General features: G+C 40.6%; 1 long non-coding RNA gene across 1 annotated transcript; it reads right to left on the reverse strand.

The window, feature by feature from the left end:
* Positions 1-6,949: 6,949 nt before the first annotated feature.
* Positions 6,950-23,808, reverse strand: LOC115523037. The gene is made up of 3 exons (XR_003971620.1): positions 23,797-23,808; positions 21,892-21,895; positions 6,950-7,054 (listed from the first exon to the last, which is right to left on the reverse strand). It is a non-coding gene; the product is annotated as an uncharacterized LOC115523037 (long non-coding RNA).
* Positions 23,809-26,077: the final 2,269 nt, after the last annotated feature.

Consider the following 26,077-nt stretch of genomic DNA (forward strand, 5'->3'; position numbering starts at 1 on the left):
CCAACCATAGATTCTCAGCTTCCTTACTTCCTTATTGGTTGATTCACCTTTCACATTGAAACTAATTCCTTTCTAAAGACCAAGGGATTGGAATATAGCCATCCAAACCTGGGAAAGCAAGAATGGGGTCATCTTTGCTCACAGAATCTTTGAATATGAGACCTGGAGAGCATTTCGGTGAGGTCTAGGCCAGTGGTGTACAAAACCTGCCCTTGGAGAGGAGCTGGGCCAGGAAGAAGTCATCACTGGGCTGAGGCCAATGCATGAAATAAGTAGTGAGTTTTTCAAAAAGCTAAATTTGTTCAATTTAAACGTGGTATCTTTGGGGCATCAGGGTGGTTCATTTGGATAAGCGTCCGACTCTTGATTTCAGCTCAGATTGTGATCTCACAGTCTTGAGATCAAGCCCTGTGTCAGGCTCTGCACTGAGTGTGGAGCGTGCTTGGGATCCTCTCTCTCCCTCTCTCTCTCTCTGCCCTTCTCCTGTGTGTGCATGCACATGCGCACTCTCTCTGAAAATAAACATTAAAAAATTTTTTTAAATAATAAATATATTTTTAGGAGATAATATCCTTTCTACTTTTTTAGTTATAAAATGACCTTTATTTTATGAAACAATGGTGATAGCAAATGGTAGTTCATTTTTTCTTTCTTTCTTTCTTTCTTTCTTTCTTTCTTTTTTCTTTTTTCTTTTTTCTTTCCATTTTTGTGCCCACACTTAGTTAGCAAGCACCTCTGTATCCATTTCCTCCACATCACTAGTTTGGGACATAGCACTAGTTTTTTGTTTTGTTTTGTTTTGTTTTTTTACACTTTTGAATCTGAGAACCACTGACATGTTCCAGCTAGGCCATTTTATGAAAGAAGAAATGAAAGCCCTATGAGCCTGAGTTACTTTTCCCAAAGTTTCCTATTGTCCCTGGTTGTTGTCCAAGAAAGAAGCATCATCACACAGTGCTTAAAAGAGTACAGGCTTCAGAGACAGATCTGGATACAAATCCTGGGCCCCGATGAGCCACTCACTAGGATAGGGTCTTGACAAAGCTGTGGCATTCCTCACATCTTAGTCGTCATTGGGTATTTTTTCCATTTTTAAAACTAGGTTAGTGTCAAGTATAAAAACGAAGTCCTTTTCAAAAGGACAGAATCAAGCTGGTCTCAGACTTCACAGCAACACACAAAGCTTGAGGACAATGAAGCAATATCTACAAAGTTATTTATTTCATCATGAAAGCAATAGGGAGGGGTTGTATAAAAGAAAATATTTCAGGGAACCCAGCACCCAAAAAATTATTCCATGGTGAAGTCCAGCCAACCAGGAGAAAAATCAAAATCCTGAATTTAGGAATGGAGAAGCCATGAGGGTAAGTATTGAAACTGTTTAACTATAGACCTAAGAGTGAAGAAAAACAATTAAAATTTAGGAGTAGAATATAAAGCTTACAAAACCCCGGCAAAGTAAAAATACAGTGTAAGTAACAAAAACACGAAGTATACGAGAATGAGATGCTCTTTCCCTTACTTTTCAGAGCAGGTGGATCAATCCATACTGTCTGAAGTTAAATAAGTTTTTAAAAACTATGTCTTATAGGTTTTCACAGTACAGGCATATCTCATTTTATTGCACTTTGCTTTATGGTGCATTGCAGACATTACATTTGTTACAGATTGAAGGTTTGTGACAGTCCTGTATTGAGCAAGTCTACAGGCCCCATTTTTCCAATAGCATTTAATCGTTTCATGTCTCCCTCACATTTTGGTAATTCTCGCAATATCTCAAACTTGTTCATTATTATGTGGGTTATGGTGATCTGTGATCAGTGACCTTTGATGTTACTATTGTAATTGGGGGCGCCATGAACTGAGCCCATATAAGACAGCCAATTTGATAGAAAAATGTGTGTATTCTGACTGCTCCACCAACCAGCCATTCCCCCAACTCTCTCCCTCTCCTTGGGCCACCTGATTCCCTGAGACACAGCAGTATTGAAATCAGGCCAGTTAATAATCTTACAGTGGCCTGTAAGTGTTCAAGTGAAAGGAAGAGTCACGTGTCTGTCACTAAAGCAAAAGCTAAAAATGATTTAGCTTAGTGAGGAAGACCCGTCGAAAGCTGAGACACGCCAAAAGCTACGCCTCTTGCACCAGACAGTTAGCCAAGTTGTGAAGGAAAGTTCTTGAAGAAAAGAAAAAGTACTACTCTAGTAAACACACAAATGATGACAAAGCCTTATTGCTGATAGGGAGGAAGTGGTAGTGATCTGGATAGAAGGTCAAACCAGACACAACATTTCCTTAAGCCAAAGCCTAATCCAGAGCAAGACTCTAACTCTCTTCAATTCTGTGAAGGCGGAGGAGGTGAGGAAGCTGCAGGTGAAAAGTTGGAAGCTAGCAGAGGTTGGTTCATGAGGCTTGAGGAGAGAAGCCATCTTCATAACAGAAGAGTGCAAGGCAAAGCAACGGGTGCTGATGCAGAAGCTGCAGCAAGTTATCCAGAAGATCTAGTTCAGGTAATTAATGGACGTGGCTACACCAAACAGATTTTCACTGTGATCAGAACAGCCTTCTATTGAAAGAAGATGCCATCTAGGACTTTCATAGCCAGAGAGAAGTCAATGCCTGGCTTCAAAGTTTCAAAGGACAGGCTGATTCTCTTATTAGGGGCTAATGCAGCTGGTGACCTAAAGCTGAAGCCAGTGCTCATTTGCCATTCCCGAAATCCTAGGGCCCTTAGGAATTGTACTAAATCTATTCTGTCTGTTTCTATAAATGGAACAACAAAGTGTGGATGACCGCACATCTGTTTACAATGTGGGTCAGTGCATATTTTAAGCATACCATTGAGATCTACCGCTCAGAAAAAAAAAGATTCCTTTCAAAATATGACTGCTCATTGTCCATGCACAGTGTCACCCGAGAGCTCTGATGGAGGTCTCCAATGAGATTCGTGGGTTTTTTTTTTCTTGTCTGCTAACACAACCTCCATTCTGAACCCATAGATCAAGGAGTAATTTCCGTTTCCAAGTGTTATTATTTATTATAGCTGCCAGAGGCATATCAACCACCACTGTGATCAGTCAGCAGCCATCAACATCAAGGCAAGACCCTCTGCTCGCAGAAAGATTATGCCTCGCTGAAAGCTCAGGTGATGGCCGGTATTTGTTAACCATACAGTATTTTTAAATTAAGCTATGTGCATTTTTTAGATATAATGCTATTGCTCACTTTACAGATTACAGTATAGTGTAAGCATAACTTTATGTGAGCTGGGAAGCCAAAATATCCATTTGAATCGCTTGATTGTGATACTGGCTTTATCACAGTGGTCGGGAACTGAACCTGCAATACCTTCAAGGTGTGCCTGACTTTTCATCTTTATCTCGAAGGAGTGTTTTGGGAAATAGTATCTCTTGTAGTAAAGAAACATTTTTTTTTTTATGAAATTTATTGACAAATTGGTTTCCATACAACACCCAGTACTCATCCCAAAAGGTGCCCTCCTCAATACCCATCACCCACCCTCCCCTCCCTCCCACCCCCCATCAACCCTCAGTTTGTTCTCAGTTTTTAACAGTCTCTTATGCTTTGGCTCTCTCCCACTCTAACCTCTTTTTTTTTTTTTTTTCCCTTCCCCTCCCCCATGGGTTCCTGTTAAGTTTCTCAGGATCCACATAAGAGTGAAACCATATGGTATCTGTCTTTCTCTGTATGGCTTATTTCACTTAGCATTACACTCTCCAGTTCCATCCACGTTGCTACAAAGGGCCATATTTCACTTTTTCTCATTGCCACATAGTATTCCAAGGAAACATTTTTTAAGTTTAGAAATTATTTCATCTTCGCCTCAGTTGATTTTTTGTCTGTTAATTCAAATAAAAAACGAAATGTCTTGTTCCATTTGAAAAAAAGGAATCTATATTATGAGCCCATGCTTATAAAATTATACCTATCCATCTATGTACTTCCACCCATTCTCTCTCTCCAGTCTACATGCATGGACAGGGTTATCTCATGTGGCATCCACAAAATGTTAATGCTGGTCATCAGACTGTGGGTGGCTTTTCCCTTCGTCCTCATGCTTTCCTATGTTGCTTGAATTTATTTTAACAAGGATGAGGCGTTTTCATAAAAAAATTATTAATTTAAAAAATAAGATGAGGACCGGGCACCTGGTGGCTAAGTCGATTAAGTGTCCGACTCTTAATTTTGGCCCAGGTCACGATCTCACAGTTCATGAGTTCAATCCCTGCGTCAGGCTCTGTGCTGACAGGGCAGAGCCTGCTTGGAATTCTCTCTCTCCCTCTCTCTCTGCTTCCCCCCGCACTGGCATGCACGTGTGCTCTCTCTCTCTCTCACAAATAAAATAAACTTAAAAAAAATAAGATGAAGACAATATATAATTTACAGAATTGTTGAAAGAATATATGTACATATACCATATATAGTGATGTGTGCACTTATATGTACACATATACATACACACACAAACACAGACACAAACCTATATGGCCTAGCACACATCCTGGCATGTTGTAGGTACTCAATGCCAGGTGCTGTTATTATTGCTTTCTTGGAGAGAAGAAGAGACTTACATCCTGACTATAATAATCTCCTGTATTAGCTGGGATTCTTAGTTGCAGAGGTGGGTATCCATTCTGTTGGGCTTTTTAAAGGACAGCAGGTGGCTCACAGAACTCCAGGAGGAACTCAGAAGATCTGCAGACAGGAACGATGGCCATGTCACCCTGCAGGAGTGCTCCAGTAAGGACAAGCCCACTGCCAACGCTGCTCTGCACAGACCCCCCCACCTCTGACCATGGAACTGAGGCAGGATGCTGGCGCCTCAGTTTCTGCTGACCCCGAAAGCCAGAAAGTGGACTCATCTGGTGCTACTTCCTTTCGTTTCTCTCTTCTAAATACAAGTCCTGTGCAGATGCCTCTGGTTTACGGCAAAAAGTCGGAGGCCTGCATCCTAGAGATAGGAGAAGCTGCAAAAGCAAGGTGTTGGCTTCTATCTTGGAAACACAGGACTCGTGATGGAGGAGACCCTCACATACACGAAGGTGATCAGAGATGGACAGCCTGAATCAGGGCCATCACTATAGGCAATGCCTCCTAAGTTTCTCTTACAAAGCTTGGCAATCCGAAGACCACAAGGATCCCAAGAGTACTTGAATATTTTGGTAAATTGGTACTTATCCAAGGGTTCTGCTAATTCATTGAAATATATTTACATAAAATTGTAAAATCTCAGAGAAGGGATTCCTTATCTGATGTAAACAGTGGTACAGAGGCCCCTCGATTCTTAGCTGAAAGAGGGACAGAGTTATAAAAAAATGTAAACTTTGCATAAAGAAAAATATTAAAAGCAAGTGATAAACTAAGGATTTACAGCAGATATGATGGAAGGAAGGTTAATGTATCTTGATGCTCCAAACCTCCTACAAATTACTTAACAAAAAAAATGGGCACCTGGCTGGCTCAGTCAATTGGGCATGTGACTCTTGATCTTGGGGGCATGAGTCCAAGCCCCACATTAGTTGTAGACCTTATTTAAAAAACAAACAAAAAACCAAAAAAACCCACTAAGAACCCAACAGGTACATGGACAAAGGACATGCACAGATGATTCACAAGAAAGTGCAAGAAGAAACATGGTATAAAAAATATTAATTCTCACATACTGCTGAAGGTGAAAGGAGGCTGGCACTGTCTGGGGACCAATCATCTTGCATTGGTTTTTATTTCATCCTCACAACCATGAGCATGTTAAATATCATACCTCGCATGTTATAAGCAAGGAAACTTAACGTTCAGAAGGGTTGGGTATTTTGTTGACCAATATCACTTGGCAAAGCTGGAAATGAACTCATATGTCTCTCAGGCTCCAAAGACCAAGGTGTTTTCATTCATCAAGCTATGGCTCTAGTGACTGGTATGATTCAAATCAAACTCTTTTCACCTATTAAATGAGCAAAACCTAATCCTCACGAGAATAAGGTGAAAAAGTCCTTCTCATTAAGAGTCTATGGGTGGGTGAGTAAATTAAAAAATCCTTTGAAATCTGTCAATACTTACTAAAAGCCATAAAAATTTGATTTCCATCGACCCAGAAATTCCACTTGGGGAGAATCTTCTTTTAGGGAATAATTCAATATACGGAAAGAGTTAGGTGCAAAAGATGTTCATCAAGGATTTATAAAAGTGAGCAATTGGAAACAACCTAAATGTCTAGAATTATCTAACTAAATTAGTAAATGTTTACTTTCCTCCTGACAGAATATTATATTGCCATTATAAACATGCTACAAATATTTTGAAGTAAAAGGAAAATATTACTCATATGGTTTCTTTTTTAAACCTTGCTGCCCTCCCCCTTTCTAAAAAATTAAAGTAGGGACACCTGCGTGGTTCAGTCGGTTGCGCATCAGACTCTTGATTTCAGCTCAGGTCATGATCCCAGGGTCATGAGATTGAGCCCCTCATTGGGCTCCACACTGAGAGTGGAGCCTGCTTGGGATTCTTTCTCTCTCCCTCTGTCCCTCTTCTCTCTCTTTCTCTCTCTCTCTCTTTTTTTTTTTCAACTTTTTTTTTTTTGGGGGGACAGAGAGAGAGCACGAACGGGGGAGGGGCAGAGAGAGAGGGAGACACAGAATCGGAAACAGGCTCCAGGCTCTGAGCCATCAGCCCAGAGCCTGACGCGGGGCTCGAACTCACAGACCGTGAGATCGTGACCTGGCTGAAGTCGGACGCTTAACCGACTGCGCCACCCAGGCGCCCCTCTCTCTCTCTCTCAAAAAAAAAGTGGAAACACCATTCTTCATTTTGTTTAAAAAAATTAAAGTATAGTCGGCATACAATACTACATTAGTTTCAGGTATATAACGTAAATGTCAACATTTATATACATTATGAAATACCGTAAGTATGGTTACTATCTGTCACCAAACAAAGTTATTACAATACCTTTGACTATTTTCCCTATACTGTACTTTTTATTCCCTTGACTTATTTATTTTATAACTGGAAGTTTGTACCTCTTAATCCCTTTTAACTATTTTTCCCATCCCTCCCCCTCTATCCTCTCTGCCAACCACCAATTCTCCTTGTATTTATGAGTCTGTTTCTTTTGTTTGTTTATTCATTTGTTTTGTTTTTGAGATTCCACATGTAAGTGAAGTCGTATGGTATTTGTCTTTCTCTGTCTGACTTATTTCACTTAGCATAATACCTTCTACTGTGGTCCATTCATGTCATCACAAATGGCAAGATTGCTTTCTTTTTTAGGGCTGAGTAATATTCTATTGTGTATATATACCACATCTTCTTTTTCCATTCATGTGTCAATGGGCACTTACATCACTGCCATATCTTGGCTATGGTAAATAATGGCAATAAACATAAGGGTGCCTACATCTTTTTGAATTCATGCATTCATTTTATTTAGGTAAATGCCCAGAAGTGGATTTGCTGGATCATACGGTGTTTCTATTTTTAATTTTTTGAGGAACCTCCATACTGTTTTCCATAGCACCTGCACCAATTTACATTCCCACCAACAGTGCACAAGGGTTCCCTTTTCTTTAAAGCCTCATCAGCATTTGTTGTTTCTTATCTTTTTGATACTAGCCATTCTGACTGGTGCGAGGTGATATCTTATTGCATTTTCAATTTGCATTTCCTTGATGAATAGTGATATTGAGCATTTTTCATGTGTCTGTCAGCCACGTATATGTCTTCTGTGAAAAAATGTGGCAGGTCCTCTGTCCAACTTTTAATCAGGTTGCTTATTTTGTTTTTGCTGTTGAGTTGCATGACTTCTTTATATATTTTGGATATTACCCCCATCAGACATATCATTTGCAAATACTTCTCTTATTCAGTAGGTTACCCCTTCATTTTGATGACGGTTTCCTTCACTGCACACAAGTTTTTTAATTTTATGTACTCTCATTTGTTTATTTTGTTTTTGCTGCCCTTGCTTGAGGAAACAAAGCCAATATATATATAGATAGATATAGATATAGATATAGATATAGATATAGGTATAGGTATAGATATAGATATAGATATTACCAAGGCTGATGTCTAAGAGTTTACTGCCAATGTTTTCTTTTAGGAGTTCTATGGTTTCAGGTCTTACATTGAGGTCTTTAATCCATTTTGAGTTTATTTTTGTGTATGGTGTAAGAAACTGGTCCTATTTTCTTTCTTTCACATGTAGCTGTCCAGTTTTCCCAACACAATTTGTTGAAGAGACAGTCTTTTCCCCATTGTATATTCTTGCCTCCTTTGTCCTAGACTAAATGGCTATATAAGCATGGATTTATTTCTGGGTTCTCTGTTCTGCTCCACTGATCTGTGTGTCTTTTTGTGCCAGTACCATACTGCTTTTGATTACTACATCTTTGTAGGATAGTTTGAAATCTGGGATTGAGATACCTCTAGCTGAGTTCTTTCCCAAGGTTGCTTTGGCTATTCGGGGTCTTTTGTGGTTCCATACAAATTTTAGAATTATTTGTTCTATTTGTGTTTGAAAATACTATTGGTAATTTGATAGGGATTGCAGTGAATCTGTAGATTGCTTGGGGTAGTAAGGACATTTAACAACATTAATCTCTCCAGTCTATCTTTCCATTTATTTGTGTCCTCTTTAATTTCTTTCATCACCATCTTCTAGTTTTCAGAGTGTAGGTCTTTTACTTCCTTGGTTAAGTTTATTCCTAGGTATTTTATTCTTTTTAATGTAGTTATAAATGGAATTGTTTTCTTAATTTCTTTTCTCTTTTGTAATTAGTGTATAGAAACAACAGATTTCTGTATATTAATTTTGTATCCTGCAACTTACTAATTCATTATTAGTTATCATATTCCTGAGAAATTCCTAAACCACAAAACAAGTTGAGAATCACCTTATAACAAGAGAGACATTGTCATGAACATTGCTAAGAGAGTAGATCTTAAAAGTACTCATCCCAAGAAAAAAAATTTTTCATAACTAGGGATAGATGTGAACTAAATTTATTGTAGTATTCATTTCACAGTATAAACCCACATCAAATGATTATGTTGTATGCTAAAACAAGTACAATGTTATATGTCAATCATACTTCAGTTGAAAAAGAAGACAAGGTCTCCTCCTGAAAGAGAAGGCCAAGGGGGTGGAGGGGCTGAAAGGAGGGGAGGAGAGAACATATGGAGAAGCCATTTAGGAATGTGGGGGGAAGCTGACTCAGGACATGGAGTTGGTATTGGACAGAGGTTGATGACAGTGAACTTGCAGTGGTAGCAATCTCCACATAAAATAATTTTCCTATAGGAGAATTCAGCAGTGGGTTTTGGAGGAAGAAGGGGGCCAATGTTGCCCTGGAATTAAGGGTTTTTTTGGCAGGTAGCATCAGAATGGGAAGTTACCACTAGAGGACTTCTCTTTGAGTTATAACCTGTGGGTCTGAACTCAGAAGCAGGAAAGCCTGGGTGACAATGAAGGGCCGACCACGGTTAATAGCTTTAATCCATAAGATATATAAAAAGCTCATACACTGTAATTAGAACACTATGAATAGCCCTTCTCTTAAAACAATAGACGAAAATCATGAACAGGAATTACAAATAACAAATGTGTGGTGTGTTCACCTTCCTAGTGGTCGAATCAATGAAAATTTAAATACTAAGGTATCACTTTTCACCTACCATGGTAGGAAAGAAAGCCCACTTTTTAAAAATGAAAGTGCTTCATGCTAATGAATGAGAGGAAAACCTCAAGGGTGTAATTTAATATAAATTTTTAAGAAGATAATTTGGCAACCGTTTCTAAAAGCTTTAAACTTTTTATCTCTTGAATTAGTAATTTTACTCCCTGGAATTTGTACTAAGGAAATAATACAAAAGAAAAAAAACATTGAGAGGGACGTCTTTCTTACTCCTTTGCCAGCCAACACTACACTTGTACCCAAAGAACTAAGTCAGGTTAACCTTCAGGAAAAATGAAACTCTGAGGCTGTTAGTGTCCCCCGAGGCTCTCTGTTCCCTGATAGACATCACAATAAAATAAGCTTTCTCAGCCTATTTCTCTACAGAGGCAGGTCAGTCAAAAGGCTCCCTAACTTGATTGAGATTACTCCTACATTCCTATTCTTCCTCAGTTTCTATTATTAGCTCTTTGGTTACCACCCACTAGACTGTGAACTCCTCAAGGGCAAGGACGTCAGTCTTATTTATCTCTTTGTCTTCTATCCAATACACACATGATAGATGCTTGATAGAGATGGGCAGCAGTGGCTGTCACTTCAGCTGCCCTCACTCCTTTATTCCCCATCCTCTACCCTCTTTAGTTTGTGCATTTGGCCGAAGATCAAGTTGGTCTCTTTGTTCAGTTAATTTGTTCTGAAGTGTCCTTGTTGTGCATGTGCCAACCAGTTGGCATTTCAGAGGTGCCATGATTATTAATAGACTCTTGCGTCACATACCTTAAAGCAAGGTTCAGGGTCCTTGCCTCTCTGGGTTTATCAGCATAGTAACTTTCTATAACGCTTACTATAAAGGGATGTGGCAACATGTGGGTAATAAAACAAGGCAGGGAGTCAGCTGACTCATGAAAAGTTAAAACTGATGAAGAGCTCAGGAAATGATGGTATTGATCCACCCTCCTCCCCCCACTCCAATTTTTCAGATAAGGAAACTGAAGATCAGACAAGGGCAGATTTCCAAAGTTTGCATAACTGGTCCATGGGACGGTTGAGATAAGAGTCCAGGGTCTAGACATCCAATATATTATGACTTCTAGGGCACATGTCATGAAAACATGTGAGCTCCATGAGCATATGGGAGAGGGCAAGGCCAGCAAGCCCACCTATGCTGAGTGACATGGCAGAACTCCATAATGGAGGCAGAAGTTTTCAGTGATTCTGTGAGATGGCCTGGTTGGAGAACAGGGGCAGGATGAAACAGAAACAGTGGGGCATGGGGAGTAGAGCGTGGCCTTTGAAAGCTGGAACATGGTCCCAGGTCTGGCACACATCCCCTTGTTACTTAACTTCTCTAAGACCTAGGTTTTTAGTCTGTAAAAACTTGTCCATCGAACTGACTTCTCAGGGTTGAGGTAAAGGAGACAATGGATGTATTGTATTATTCAACTCAGAGTCCCTGCAGAGAGCTCTGGAAGATGGTGGTTTGTGACATTCTCATGGAGGGCAAGGCTTGTGGTCCTTCAGAGAGGTTAAAAACACCAATGCCTCTGTCGATCTTCCAAAAGCTTTTAGACAGGGATGAGCTCCTTCCCTGATGAGGCAGGCCCTAACCCTATTGGGCTGATTGCACTCTGGAGTGGGGTCAGCAAACTACATCCTGTGTGCCAAATTCAGCCAGCTGCCTGTTTTTGCAGGATCGACAAGCTACGATTGATTTTTATATTTTGTTAATCACTTAAAAAAAAATCATATTTTATAAAATGTGAAAATTAGGTAGAATCTAAATTTCAGTGTCCGCAAGTGAAATCTTCTTGGAACACAGCCACACACATGGGCCTGCATATTGTCTCTAGCTGCTTTCACGCTACAATGGCAGAGTCCAGTAGTCAAGACAGAGATTATGTGTGATACTCTCTCTATTTCACACTGCTCCCCAGAGCTCCCCACACATTGCAGTGATGTAGTCGTAACTCAACAGTGTTTCAAATGCCACGTGTATGGCCTTAACAGGACATTTTTTTCTTCTTAAAATTACCAAGGCGTACTCATCACATCAAAACAAGAAGAGAAAAATGGACTTTAAATATCATGCTTTTAAATCACAGCATGGATTATTTTGTTACCAAATTAGATGGCAAACATTATTTATTATGCAGTGAATCTATACGTGGGCTAAAACAATAGATTATGTCATATTACCGTACTAAAAGCATATCACAATATTCCCAACTCACAGGAAAGTAACCATCAGAAAGCCAGAAAATTTTAGGTGGAATATTTCATTGCAGCAGAATTTCTTCATCCAATTAAGTAATGAAAGTGAGGCCCACAATCAAAGCAATTTTCCAAGTGGCTCACTTGTTGCCTAAGCAAGGAAAGTCATTTAGGGATGAGTTAATTAAATTGTGTTTGATCGCATCAGCCAAAGAAATGTGTCCAGAGGAAAGAAACTTGTTTCAGATTGTTTTGGCAAGAACAAACGGTCTTTCAGAGAGTTGAGAACACTGAGAAGAGTACCAATAGTCAATTAACAAATAGCTCTGAGTGGATTTCCCTGGCTCTTGACGAGTTGATAAATGTTACCAGTACTATTCAGTGGTGGTTTATTCAAGGAGCCAGTGACAAGTTGGAAGTGACTGAGGAATTAGCCTCCATGGTACGTCTCTGCGGAACAACTATAGGAAAGAATATTTTCAAAATGTAATTACACACTTTAAATGGGTGAATTGTATGATGTGTGAATTAAGTCTCAATAAAGCTGTGTGTTTTTTTAAGAATATTTTCAAAGAAATTGAGAAACCACCGTTTCACTATAAACTGAAGTAGAATCTGCTAAGATGTGTTACAAGTGAGGGTAGCAGAAACACATGGAGCAGAAAAAGCTATGATTGGATTCATTCAGAAAGCTTATGGTAATAAGGGATGCGGGGCTGGCTCAGTCAATAGAGCATGTGACTCTCAATTTTGGGGTTGTGAGTTGAGCCCCACGTTGGGGGTAGAGGTTAGTTAAAAAAGAAAATAGGGGCACCTGGGTGGCTCAGTGAGTTAAGCGTCTGACTTCGGCTCAGATCATAATCTCACAGTTTGAGCCCCACATCGGGCTCTGTGCTGACAGCTCAGAGCCTGGAGCCTGCTTCAGATTCTGTGTCTCCCTCTCTCTCTGTTCTCTCCCCCACACACTCTGTGTCTCTCTCTCTCTCTCAAAAATAAAAAAAAAAAAGATTTAAAAAGCTTTTAAAAAAAATAAAGCTTACGATAATTCATCACATTATTCATGAGTATTCTGTGGAAAATATTGAAATATGTGTTACAAAACCAGTAGCGTCAGTGGTGAACTTCATTTCACTGTCAGTTGACTTAATCATCATTGGTTCTGTGAATTTACTTTCTTAAAGCTTTTTTTTTTAATTTTTAAGTAATGCCTACACCCAACGTAGGGCTCGAATTCACAGCCCTGAGATCAAGAGTAGCATATGCTCTACCAACTGAGCCAGCTCGGCACCGCGGTTCTGTACATTTTATCAGATATAGAAGCTGGCTAGTATCCTGACTTATCCTACCGTAAAGCAATTTGATGGCTTAGCAGTTGCAAAGTTTTATTGCAAGTTTTTGAGCACAGGGCTGAGATTAAAATCCTTCTGAGTGAGATGAACCACTCAACCACTGTTAATCAAAGGAGAATGGCTTTTGAAGTTCTCTTTTGCTGAAAACCTAATAATGGTTCCTGATGAATTCAACTTAAAATTACAAGGCAAAACAGCACTAACACGCAAATTTTATATGGTAGTAAAGTCCTTTTAACAACTAACATTGTGTAATTCCCAAGGAATGTCAAGCTGCTTTCTATACTTTCCACGTGTGGTCAAAAATTAAAATGAGAAGCAAGATCTTCCTTCCCATACAGATCTGCGGCTGACATAGTTTTTGAACTTAAACTACAGTTCCAGCAGTGTTTTTCATACTTCAGCGCAAGTGTGAAGAAAATTTCCATATCCCAAAATCTGTTTTACTATGTAATCAAGGAGAGCATTTACTTAAGTTTCAGTTGGAAGTAATTAATTTGTAATATAATGACATGCTAAAAGGCAACCACCAAAAGAAGAATTTAATAACCATAACTGCCTGGGGCACCTGGGTAGCTCCATTGGTTAAGCAGCCAACTTCAGCTCAGGTCATGATCTTGCGGTTCAGGTTCAAGCCTCATGTCAGGCTCTGTGCTGACAGCTTGGAGCCTGCTTCAGATTCTGTGTCTCCCTCTCTCTCTCTGCCCCTGCCCCGCTTGAACTCTCTCAAAATAAATAAATAAGCATTAAAAAAAAAAGAATTCTATAACTGCCTTTCAAGCAACAAATATACATAATTAAAATTACATATTCATGGACTGATACCAGCATTTGGCAGAACTATCTATGTGGACAGACATTTTAAAAATGAAATACATAAAATTTCATTATAAATCAGCATGAACAGTTGAACATTTGCGATGATTTTTGATGATCGGGAACCTAGTTTTGAACCTCAATTAAGCAAAATATTATCCCCACTAAAGAGTTCCATTCTTGGAATGGCTTGAAGATGGCAGCATAGGAGGATGCTGGGCTCACGGCGTCCTGCGGATCACTTAGATTCCACCCACACCTGCATAAATAACCCAGAAAACTTCCAGAAGACTAGCAGAATGCATTCTCTGGAGCCAAGCATAGACGAGAGGCCCACGGAAGAGGGTAGGAAGGGCGGAGAGGCGGTGTGCACTAGGCGGACTGGCGGGAGGGAGCCGGGGTGGAGGGACAGCCGGCAAAGCCCCCGAGTCTGGCTTGCAAAGTGGAGGGGCCAGATGGAGTGTGTTTGGACAGCAAGCGGGACTTAACATCTGGAATATTATAAGCTAACAGCTCTGCTCGGAGAGCGGGAGGGCTGGAGAACAACAGGAGGGAGAGTTGTTGAGCCCCAGACGACAGAGCACAGCTTGGCGGGGAACAAAGGTGCTCGCCAGCACCATCTCCCTCGCCCATCCCCCAGCCAAAATCCCCCAGCCAAAAGGGAACCAGTTCCTGTCAGGGAACTTGCTTGCACCACACAAACACCCAACGCTGTGTTTCTGCGGATTCGTCCCTCTGGTGGCGGGTCTGACTCCCTCCCAGTGCCACAGGGCCCCCCCTGAAGCAGATCACCAAAGGAAAAGCAAGTTGAGCCTCCCCCTCCCACCCCCATGCACCTTGCCGATCCACCCCAGCTAATACACCAGATCCCCAGCACCACAAGCCTGGCAGTGTGCAAGTAGCCTAGACGGGCCACGCCACCCCACAGTGAATCCCACCCCTAGGAGAGGGGAAGAGAAGGCACATATCAGTCTGACTGTGGCCCCAGCGGTCGGCTGGGGGCAGACATCAGGTCTGACTGTGGCCTGCCCACCAACGCAAGTTATTCAAGACAGCACAGGGGAAGTGCCCCGCAGTTCCGCACCACTCCAGGGACTATCAAAAATGGCGAAACAGAAGAATTCCCCTCAAAAGAATCTCCAGGAAATAATGACAGCTAATGAACTGATCAAAAAGGATTTAAACAATATAACAGAAAGTGAATTTAGAATAATAGTCATAAAATTAAGCACTGAGCTTGAAAACAGTATAGAGGACAGCAGAGAATCTATTGCTACAGAGATCAAGGGACTCAGGAACAGCCAGGAGGAGCTAAAAAATGCTATGAATGAGCTGCAAAATAAAATGGAGACGACCACAGCTCGGATTGAAGAGGCAGAGGAGAGAATAGGTGAACTAGAAGATAAAATTATGGAAAAAGAAGAAGCTGAGAAAAAGAGAGATAAAAAAATCCAGGAGTCTGAGGGGAAAATTAGAGAACTAAGTGATGCACTAAAGAGAAATAATCTATGCATAATTGGTATTCCAGAGGAGGAAGAGAGAGGAAAAGGTGCTGAAGGTGTACTTGAAGAAATAATAGCTGAGAACTTCCCTGATCTGGGGAAGGAAAAAAAGCATTGAAAGCCAAGCACAGAGAACTCCCTTCAGACGTAACTTGAATCGATCTTCTGCACGACATATCATAGTGAAACTGGAAAAATACAAGGATAAAGAGAAAATTCTGAAAGCAGCTAGGGATAAACGTGCTCTAACATATAAAGGGAGACGGATAAGACTAGTGACAGATCTCTCTACTGAAACTTGGCAGGCCAGAAAGGAATGGCAGGAAATCTTCAATGTGATCAACAGAAAAAAATAAGCAGCCAAGAATCCTCGATCCAGCAAATCTGTCATTTAGAATAGAAGGAGAGATAAAGGTCTTCCCAAACAAACAAAAACTGAAGGAATTCGTCACCACTAAACCAGCCCTACAAGAGATCCTAAGGGGGATCCTGTGAGACAAAGTACCAGAGACATCGCTACAAGTATGAAACCTACAGACATCACAATGACTCTAAACCCATATTTTTCTATAATGCTGAATGTAAATGTAAATGGACTAAATGTGCCAACCAAAAGATGTAGGGTATCAGAATGGATAAAAAAACAAGACCCATCTATTTGCTGTCTACAAGAGACTCATTTTAGACCTGAGGACACCTTCAGATTGAAAGTGAGGGGATGGAGAACTATTTATCATGCTACTGGAAGTCAAAAGAAAGCTGGGGTAGCCATACTTATATCAGACAAACTAGACTTTAAATTAAAGGCTGTAACAAGAGATGAAGAAGGGCATTATATAATAATTACAGGGTCTATCCATCAAGAACTAACAATTATAAATGTCTATGTGCCGAATATGGCAGCCCCCAAATATATAAAACAATTACTCACAAACATAAGCAACCTTATTGACAAGAATGTGGTAATTGCAGGGGACTTTAATACCCCACTTACAACAATGGATAGATCATCTAGACACAAGGTCAATAAAGAAACAAGGGCCCTGAATGATACATTGGATCAGATGGACTTGACAGATATATTTAGAACTCTGCATCCCAAAGCAACAGAATATACTTTCTTCTCGAGTGCACAAGGAACATTCTCCAACATAGATCACATGCTGGGTCACAAAAAAGCCCTTCATAAGTATACAAGAATTGAGATCATGCCATGCATACTTTCAGACCACAATGCTATGAAGCTTGAAATCAACCACAGGAAAAAGTCTGGAAAATCTCCAAAAGCATGGAAGTTAAAGAACACCCTAGTAAAGATGAATGGGTCAACCAGGCAATTAGAGAAGAAATTAAAAAATATATGGAAACAAACGAAAATGAAAATACAACAATGCAAACGCTTTGGGATGCAGTGAAGGCAGTCCTGAGAGGAAAATACACTGCAATCCAGGCCTATCTCAAGAAACAAGAAAAATCCCAAATACAAAATCTAACAGCACACCTAAAGGAAATAGAAGCAGAGCAGCAAAGACACCCCAAACCCAGCAGAAGAAGGGAAATAATAAAGATCAGAGCAGAAATAAACAACATAGAATCTAAAAAAACTGTAGAGCAGATCAATGAAACCAAGAGTTGGTTTTTTGAAAAAATAAACAAAATTGATAAGCCTCTAGCCAGGCTTCTCAAAAAGAAAAGGGAGATGACCCAAATAGATAAAATCATGAATGAAAATGGAATTATTACAACCAATCCCTCAGAAATACAAGCAGTTATCAGGGAATACTATGAAAAATTATATGCCAACAAACTGGAAAACCTGGAAGAAATGGACAAATTCCTAAACACCCACACACTTCCAAAACTCAATCAGGAGGAAATAGAAAGCTTGAGCAGACCTATAACCAGCAAAGAAATTGAATCAGTTATCAAAAATCTCCCAACAAATAAGAGTCCAGGACCAGATGGCTTCCCTGGGGAATTCTACCAGACATTTAAAGCAGAGATAATACCTATCCTTCTCAAGCTATTCCAAAAAATAGAAAGAGAAGGAAAACTTCCAGACTCATTCTATGAAGCCAGTATTACTTTGATTCCTAAACCAGACAGAGACCCAGTAAAAAAAGAGAACTACAGGCCAATATCCCTGATGAATATGGATGCAAAAAATCTCAATAAGATACTAGCAAATCGAATTCAACAGCTTATAAAAAGAATTATTCACCATGATCAAGTGGGATTCATTCCTGGGATGCAGGGCTGGTTCAACATTCGAAAATCAATCAACGTGATACATCACATTAATAAAAGAAAAGATAAGAACCATATGATCCTGTCAATCAATGCAGAAAAAGCATTTGACAAAATTCAGCATCCTTTCTTAATAAAAACCCTCGAGAAAGTCGGGATAGAAGGAACATACTTAAACATCATAAAAGCCATTTATGAAAAGCCCACAGCTAATATCATCCTCAATGGGGAAGAACTGAGAACTTTCCCCCTGAGATCAGGAACACGACAGGGATGTCCACTCTCACGGCTATTGTTTAACATAGTGTTGGAAGTGCTAGCATCAGCAATCAGACAACAAAAGGAAATCAAAGGCATCAAAATTGGCAAAGATGAAGTCAAGGTTTCACTTTTTTGCAGATGACATGATATTATACATGGAAAATCCGATAGACTCCACCAAAAGTCTGCTAGAACTGATACATGAATTCAGCAAAGTTGCAGGATACAAAGTCAATGTCCAGAAATCAGTTGCATTCTTATACACTAATAATGAAGCAACAGAAAGACAAATAAAGAAACTGATCCCATTCACAATTGCACTAAGAAGCATAAAATACCTAGGAATAAATCTAACCAAAGATGTAAAAGATCTGTATGCTGAAAGCTATAGAAAGCTTATGAAGGAAATTGAAGAAGATATAAAGAAATGGAAAAACATTCCGTGCTCATGGGTTGGAAGAATAAATATTGTCAAAATGTCAATACTACCCAAAGCTATCTACACATTCAATGCAATCCCAATCAAAATTGCACCAGCATTCTTCTCAAAGCTAGAACAAGCAATCCTAAAATTCATATGGAACCACAAAAGGCCCCAAGTAGCCAAAGTAATTTTGAAGAAGAAGACAAAGCAGGAGGCATCACAATCCCAGACTTTAGCCTCTACTACAAAGCTGTAATCATCAAGACAGCATGGTATTGGCACAAAAACAGACATGTAGACCAATGGAATAGAATAGAAACCCTGGAACTAGATCCACAAAAGTATGGCCAACTAATCTTTGACAAAGCAGGAAAGAATATCCAATGGAAAAAAGACAGTCTCTTTAACAAATGGTGTTGGGAGAACTGGACAGCAACATGCAGAAGGATGAAACTAGACCACTTTCTCACACCATTCACAAAAATAAACTCAAAATGGATAAAGGACCTGAATGTGAGACAGGAAACCATCAAAACCCTAGAGAAGAAAGCAGGAAAAGACCTCTTTGACCTCAGCCGTAGCAATTTCTTACTTGACACATCCCCAAAAGCAAGGGAATTAAAAGCAAAAATGAACTATTGGGACCTCATGAAGATAAAAAGCTTCTGCACTGCAAAGGAAACAATCAACAAAACTAAAAGGCAACCAACGGAATGGGAAAAGATATTTGCAAATGACATATCGGATAAAGGGCTAGTATCCAAAATCTATAAAGAGCTCACCAAACTCCACACCCGAAAAACAAATAACCCAGTGAAGAAATGGGCAGAAAACATGAATAGACACTTCTCTAAAGAAGACATCCGATGGCCAACAGGCACATGAAAAGATGCTCGTCACTCCTCCTCAGGGAAATACAAATCAAAACCACACTCAGATATCACCTCACGCCAGTCAGAGTGGCCAAAATGAACAAATCAGGAGACTATAGATGCTGGAGAGGATGTGGAGAAATGGGAACCCTCTTGCACTGTTGGTGGGAATGCAAATTGGTGCAGCCGCTCTGGAAAACAGTGTGGAGGTTCCTCAAAAAATTAAAAATAGACCTACGCTATGACCCAGCAGTAGCACTGCTAGGAATTTACCCAAGGGATACAGGAGTACTGATGCATAGGGGCACTTGGACCCCAGTGTTTATAGCAGCACTCTCAACAATAGCCAAATTGTGGAAAGAGCCTAAATGTCCATCAACTGATGAATGGATAAAGAAATTGTGGTTTATATACACAATGGAGTACTACGTGGCAATGAGAAAGAATGAAATATGGCCCTTTGTAGCAACGTGGATGGAACTGGAGATTGTGATGCTAAGTGAAATAAGCCATACAGAGAAAGACAGATACCATATGTTTTCACTCTTATGTGGATCCTGAGAAACTTAACAGAAACCCATGGGGGAGGGGAGGGAAAAAAAAAAGGTTAGAGTGGGAGAGAGCCAAAGCATAAGAGACTCTTAAAAACTGAGAACAAACTGAGGGTTGTTGGGGGGTGGGAGGGAGAGGAGGGTAGGTGATGGGTATTGAAGAGAGCATCTTTTGGGATGAGCACTGGGTGTTGTATGGAAACCAATTTGACAATAAATTTCATATATTAAAAAAAACAAACTGGAAATTGATTGCTAAAAAAAAAAAAGAATTCCATTCTTCTATTAGTAAGCCAGTATTACCAAAAATTGTGCTCAATTATTATTATATTTTACATTTTATCAATAAAATTTATTTTGGAAATTTATTTTCTTTCCTCTACAAATGTATACATAATATCCTCAATCTTACCTCTTGGCCCACAAAGCCTATATTACTTACTATCTAGCTCTTTATAGAAAGTATTTGCTAAGCTTGATCTAAGTCACAGTCCTACCTATGCTATGATAGTAAATCTACTTCATGGTTTCGAGTTAATAAGTGTAAAGTGTGTAGAATGGTGGCATGTGGTAGGTGCTTTTATAATGCAAGTTATTAACATTAATAGCTATATTTCTATAGCTCTTCTGAACTCTATAGAATTGTAGTCATTACAAAAAAGGTTATCTGTCAGTGAGTAAAAATGTCCTTTAAGACAGTCGTCTCTAAAAGTGTCCTAAAGTGGTTTCTACCTAATCCATCCCAGCTCACTTTTTTTTAAATGTTTGTTTGTTTTACATTTATTTATTTTTGACAGACAGAGTGAGACAGAGCGTGAGCAGGGGAGGGGCAGAGAGAGAAGGAGACACAGAATCTGAAGCAGGCTCCAGGCTCTGAGCAAGTGTTCAGCACAGAGCCCGACATGGGGCTTGAACCCACAAACTGTGAGATCATGATCTAAGCCGAAGTCAGATGATCCACCGACTGAGCTACCCAGGTGTCCTGGTTTATTTATTACCTTTGAAAGAGAGCACACACACAAGAGGGGGAGGGGCAGAGAGGGAGGGAAACAGTATCTGAAGCAGGCTCCAGGCTCCAACCTGTCAGCACAGAGCCCAACACGGGATTTGACCCACCAACTGTGAATCATGACCTGAGCCCAGTGTTTAACTAACTGAGCTACTCCCCCCCACTCACCTCCCTATCCCTGCTCACTTCCCCTTCCTCTACTCCTCCTCCTCCTCTTTCATTTTTTTAGTAGCAGCTTTATTGAGATATAAATCACATACTGTACAATTCACTCATTTCATTCAATGCATCGCTACAACCAATTTTAGAACATTTCCGTCAACCTAGAAGGAAACCTGCACTTTCTCAGCTGTCATCTCCCAATCCTCTCACCTCCCCCACAGACCTAGGCCGCAACTAATCCACTTTGAGTCTCCATAGATTTACACGTTCTGGACATTTAACATAAGTGGAAGCATCTGAAATGTGGTCTTTTGTGACTGGCTTGCTTTTCTTGGCAAAATATTTTCAAGCTTCATCCACATTGTAGCAAGTATCAGTACTTCTTTTTTTTATGGCAGAATAATAGTCCATTGTATGGAAATACCAATTTTGTTCATTAGCTGATAGACATTGGGTTCTTTCTATCTTTTGGCTATTATGAATAATGGACACTCATGTATATGTTTTTATGTAGACATATTTTCATTTCTCTTAGGAAGACACCTAGAAGTAGAATCACTGGGTCACATGATAACTCTATGTCTAATTTTGAGGAATCACCAAACTGTTTTCCAAAGTGGCTACACCAAGTTTGCATTTCCACCAGCAGTATGAGGGCTCTGATTTCACATCTTCACCAACACTTGCAATTAATCTGCTTATTATTATTATTATTATTATTATAGCATTCCAAGTGACTGTAAAGTAACATCCAGTTCATTTTTAATTCTCTGACATGGGGTGTTGGAAAACTACCTTCCTCACCACTCTAGGTTGGGTCCATGTGGGGACACCACCCTGGGAGCCCAGCTCTAAGAGCACATCGGGGTATTTCCACCAAAAGTTAAGTTTTTCTCATAGGAGAAAAGGATCCCAGAGATTATGCCCCACTGGTAGCTTTCCAGTTCACAAAACTACGCATTTACTTAACCCTCTAAGAAGCATTATTGGGAAATGTGGAAATGTTTTTCAAAGAACTACAAATACTTACAGGCAGATTATTACTAGGGAGCTTGACTCAGCAAGACAAGATTGCTTCCAGAAAGAAGTTCTGCAGAGATTACTGCGCACCTCCCCCCCTCCATCCCTATGATTTACAGAGACTTAAATCTCTCCTCTCTCTTCTGGGGAGAGGAAGCAGGGGCACTGGGAAAGAAGTCTCCATACAGGAAGGAGTGCTCCTGGAGAGGCAGGCCCCACACCGGGACAGAAGGTCAGAGGGGACACTGGTTTCCGGTCCTGCCCTGAGAGGCAGCAGCTCCCCCGGGGTGGAGCAGAAATGGGGATATTTGTACCTGTCAACCTTAAAAATAAAATAGCCAGTTATTTTACCAGCAAAAAAGTTTATGGGAGAATAACAGAAGAATTGGAAACTATGGTGGATGACAGACAAGTCCAGAGATAAAGGGAAGGGAAGGTCAGCTTCTATTAGCTTTTAGGAGGAAATCAGGGAGGGTTGTTTTGAATACAAGTTCGCTGGCGCAGAGCAAGAGTTGGAGCTTGTGGCGGTTTCTCACTGGCTGCAAGCGGTAGTTAGTGCTCATAGGCCCGGAAGGCTCTTCCTTCTTTTTCTTAAAAGCAGGCAGTGACATTCTGATGTGAAAAATGTCCTCTCCTGTCAAGATAAGAATGGTCTTCCTTCTTCCTGCTGGTTATACAGGCTGCACGGAGCGGTACCTGCATGAGAGATCCCCTTCAGAGCTCCCCAACTTGGTTTTAAATGAGGTTTCTTTTATTTTCACACCCGTGAACAATGTCAGCCAGTCAAAGGCTATCGCACGCCTACTGCATGCTGGCTTCTGTGGGGTGTCCTGCTTCCTGGGTGCACTTTGCTGAGTGTTCCAAGGTGAGCTCGTCCCCTTATACATCCTCCCACCACATCCTGAATGTGTCCCTCGTAGCGCTTTGTACAGAGTTATCTCAGAAATGCTCATTTCAATTCATCGCTATAACCTCAGAGCCTGGGACAGTGTCTGGTGCTTGTAAGATGCTCTAACGTACTTGGTGAATAAAGGAAATAATCTAAAGTCAATAATGGGTGGCGGACCCCAAGTCCAATGCCTCCCTATGTAGATTATTTGATAGTTTAGTCACACTTAGTAAAAATACAGTTCTGTTGAAAATTTCCTTTGTTATGATGACTGCTTAATATTCTTCTCAAGAAGTCACCAAATTTGTCTTGACCTAGCTCAGCTTTTGGACATTTATATAGTTTTATGTTTTTTTTCTTTGAAAAATAATAGTAATGCATCCTTTGAGTACATGTCTAGTTATGTCCTTTGGGCAAATTCCTAGAATGAAATCGCTGGTCAAGTGATATGTCTATTTTCTTTGCTTTCTTTTTTTATTGAGGTGTAATTAACATACAAGGTTGTATTACTTTCACGTGTAGAATATGGTGAACAAACACTTCCATGCAACACCTGATACTCATCACAAGCGCTCTCCTTAATCCCCACCACGTATTTTTTTTTTAATGTTTATTTATTTTTGAGAGAGAGAGAGTGAGTGAGGGAGGGGCAGAGAGAGACAGAAGATCTGAAGCAGGCTCTGTGCTGACAGCAGAGAGTCTGCTGTAGGGCGAATTCACCAATCTAGAGATCATGACCTGAGCTGAAGTCAAGGTGCTTAACTGACTGAGCCACCCAGACGCCCCCCAACACCTACTTCACCCATCCTCCCATCCACCTCCTCTCTGGTAACCATCAGTTTGTTCTCTATAGTTAAGAGCCTGTTTTGGTATTTGTCTCTTTTTTAATTTGTTTGTTTCTCAAATTCCACATATTAATGAAATCATATTGCATTTGTCTTTCTCTGGCTTATTTCACTTAGCCTCTAGATAGCCTCTATCTATCACCCTCTAGATACATCCATGTTGTTGCAAATGGCAAGATCTCATCCTTTTTTATGGCTGAGTAATATTCCATTGCATATCTATACCATATCTTCTTTATCCATCTATCAATGGGCCCTTGGGTTTATGTTGCTTCCATAATTTGGCTATTGTAAAGAATGCTGCAATAAAAATAGGGGTGCAAATATCTTTTCAAATTAGTGTTTTTATTTTCTTTAGGTAAATACCCAGCAGTGGAATTACTGAATCAGACGGTAATTCTATTTTTAATTTTCGATTTCCTCTTTGATTTCTTGGTTGACCTATTCATTGTTTAGTAGCATTTTACTTACCCTCCGCGCATTTGTGTTCTTTCCACATTTTTTCTTGTGATTGACTTCTAGTTTCATGCCGCTGTGGTCAGAAAGATGCATGATCTGGTATCAATCTTTTTTAATTTATTGAGAGTTGTTTTGTGGCCTGCGAGTTTGGCTGCTGGGACCGCAGGTGCACCAGAGCGTGTGGCTGTCTTCCCCTCTCTGGGGCAGGAGCGCCTTGGAGAGACTCCCGCTGCCCAGTGGGACAAGCTGGACGGGGTGGTTCTGCAGGAGAACGTGGGTGGGGCGCACAGTGCTAGGTGTTGGAGAGCCTGGTGGAGAGTGTTCCTGCTGGTTCTGCAAGTGTCCTGATATCTCGGCTGGGGGTGGAGAGGGGGGAGGTGTGTGCCAGCCCTTCTGTTCTTGGACAAGCCTTCCAGTGCACATTCTGAGGTTAGTAAATAAATCTTCACATATACCCCAGGTGCTTTTCAAACAGCTGGCTCTATGCTATTTCTCAGTGGGGTTGTTATGCGGGCTCTTTAAGGGCGGGGTGTCAGTTTCCTCCTGCCTTCCAGCTCTCCCAGAGTTAAGTCCGGATGGTTTTTAAAGTACCCAGAGTTAAGCCCTGATTATTGTAAAAACTCACAAAGTTAAGCCTCACTGGTTTTCGAAGCCAGATGTTATGAGAACCTGTCTTCCCAATGCAGGTCACCCATGCCTAGGGTGGCGTCTGATCCTCTCTCAGTGCTAACTTCTCTGGCTTGTGGTATCTTTCCTGTTTGTGGTTAGTCCTGCTGGGGGGTGTTGGTTCTCAGCCATGTCTCTACCCCTCCTACCCGTTTTGATGCGGCCTCCTCTCTACACTTATCTGTGGAAAGTCTGTTCTGCCAGTCAGGTTGTTTTCAGAGCTCCTTGCACTAATCTGCCTGTTGTCTCAGTGTGTCTATTGGAATAGATGATAGGATCTAGTAGGATCCTTTTACTCCGCCATCCTCCCAGAAGTTGTCCATTTTTTTTTTATGTTTATTTAGTTTTGAGAGAGAGAGAGAAAGACAGAGTGCAAGTGGGGAGGGGCAGAGAGAGAGGGAGACACAGAATCTGAAGCAGGATCCAGGCTCTGAGCTGTCAGCACAGAGCCCCAAGTGGGGCTCGAACGCACGGACCGTGAGATCATGACCTGAGCAAAGTCGGACACTTAACTGATTCAGCCACCCAGGTGCCCCAGAAGTTGTCCATTTTTAAAGGTCTGTAATACATGTTGCAATTTCCGTAATGGCATGTTGGTCACACACCATTGCCAACAGCAGATCTTATCATTCTTTCAATCTTTCAATCTTCAAGATCTATCAATCTTTCAATCTTTCAAACTAGGCCCACAGCCATAGTATCTAATTGGTTCCTGGTGCTGAGCAACCTCTCAGGTAATTGCTTGTGAACATGTGCTGACATTTTATTTCAAATTTGTCATAAAGAAAACAGTTCCTTAGAAAGCCAAATCAAAAATTCCTTCTTAGAAGAGATATTTCATAGGTAACTTGAACAACAATTCAAAAGAATGTCTGGTTAAAGATTATGGAGTTGAGTTGAGTTCAAGCCTTGAATGTCAAATGAAATGTTATGGCCCTCCCCCTCCCCAGACTGACAGCCAGCTGGGGGGTATAGGAGCCAAATTCCCAAGAATAGGCACTTATCTGATTAAATTCCATTCGAAAATAACTCAGAGTTCAGCTTCAAATGAGGCTTAGTTTAGTTTTCTCTTTTCCTAGTGCAAAGTGACACTTTTCATGGT

This window comes from Lynx canadensis, chromosome C2, assembly GCF_007474595.2.
Source record: "Lynx canadensis isolate LIC74 chromosome C2, mLynCan4.pri.v2, whole genome shotgun sequence".
NCBI lineage: Eukaryota > Metazoa > Chordata > Mammalia > Carnivora > Felidae > Lynx > Lynx canadensis.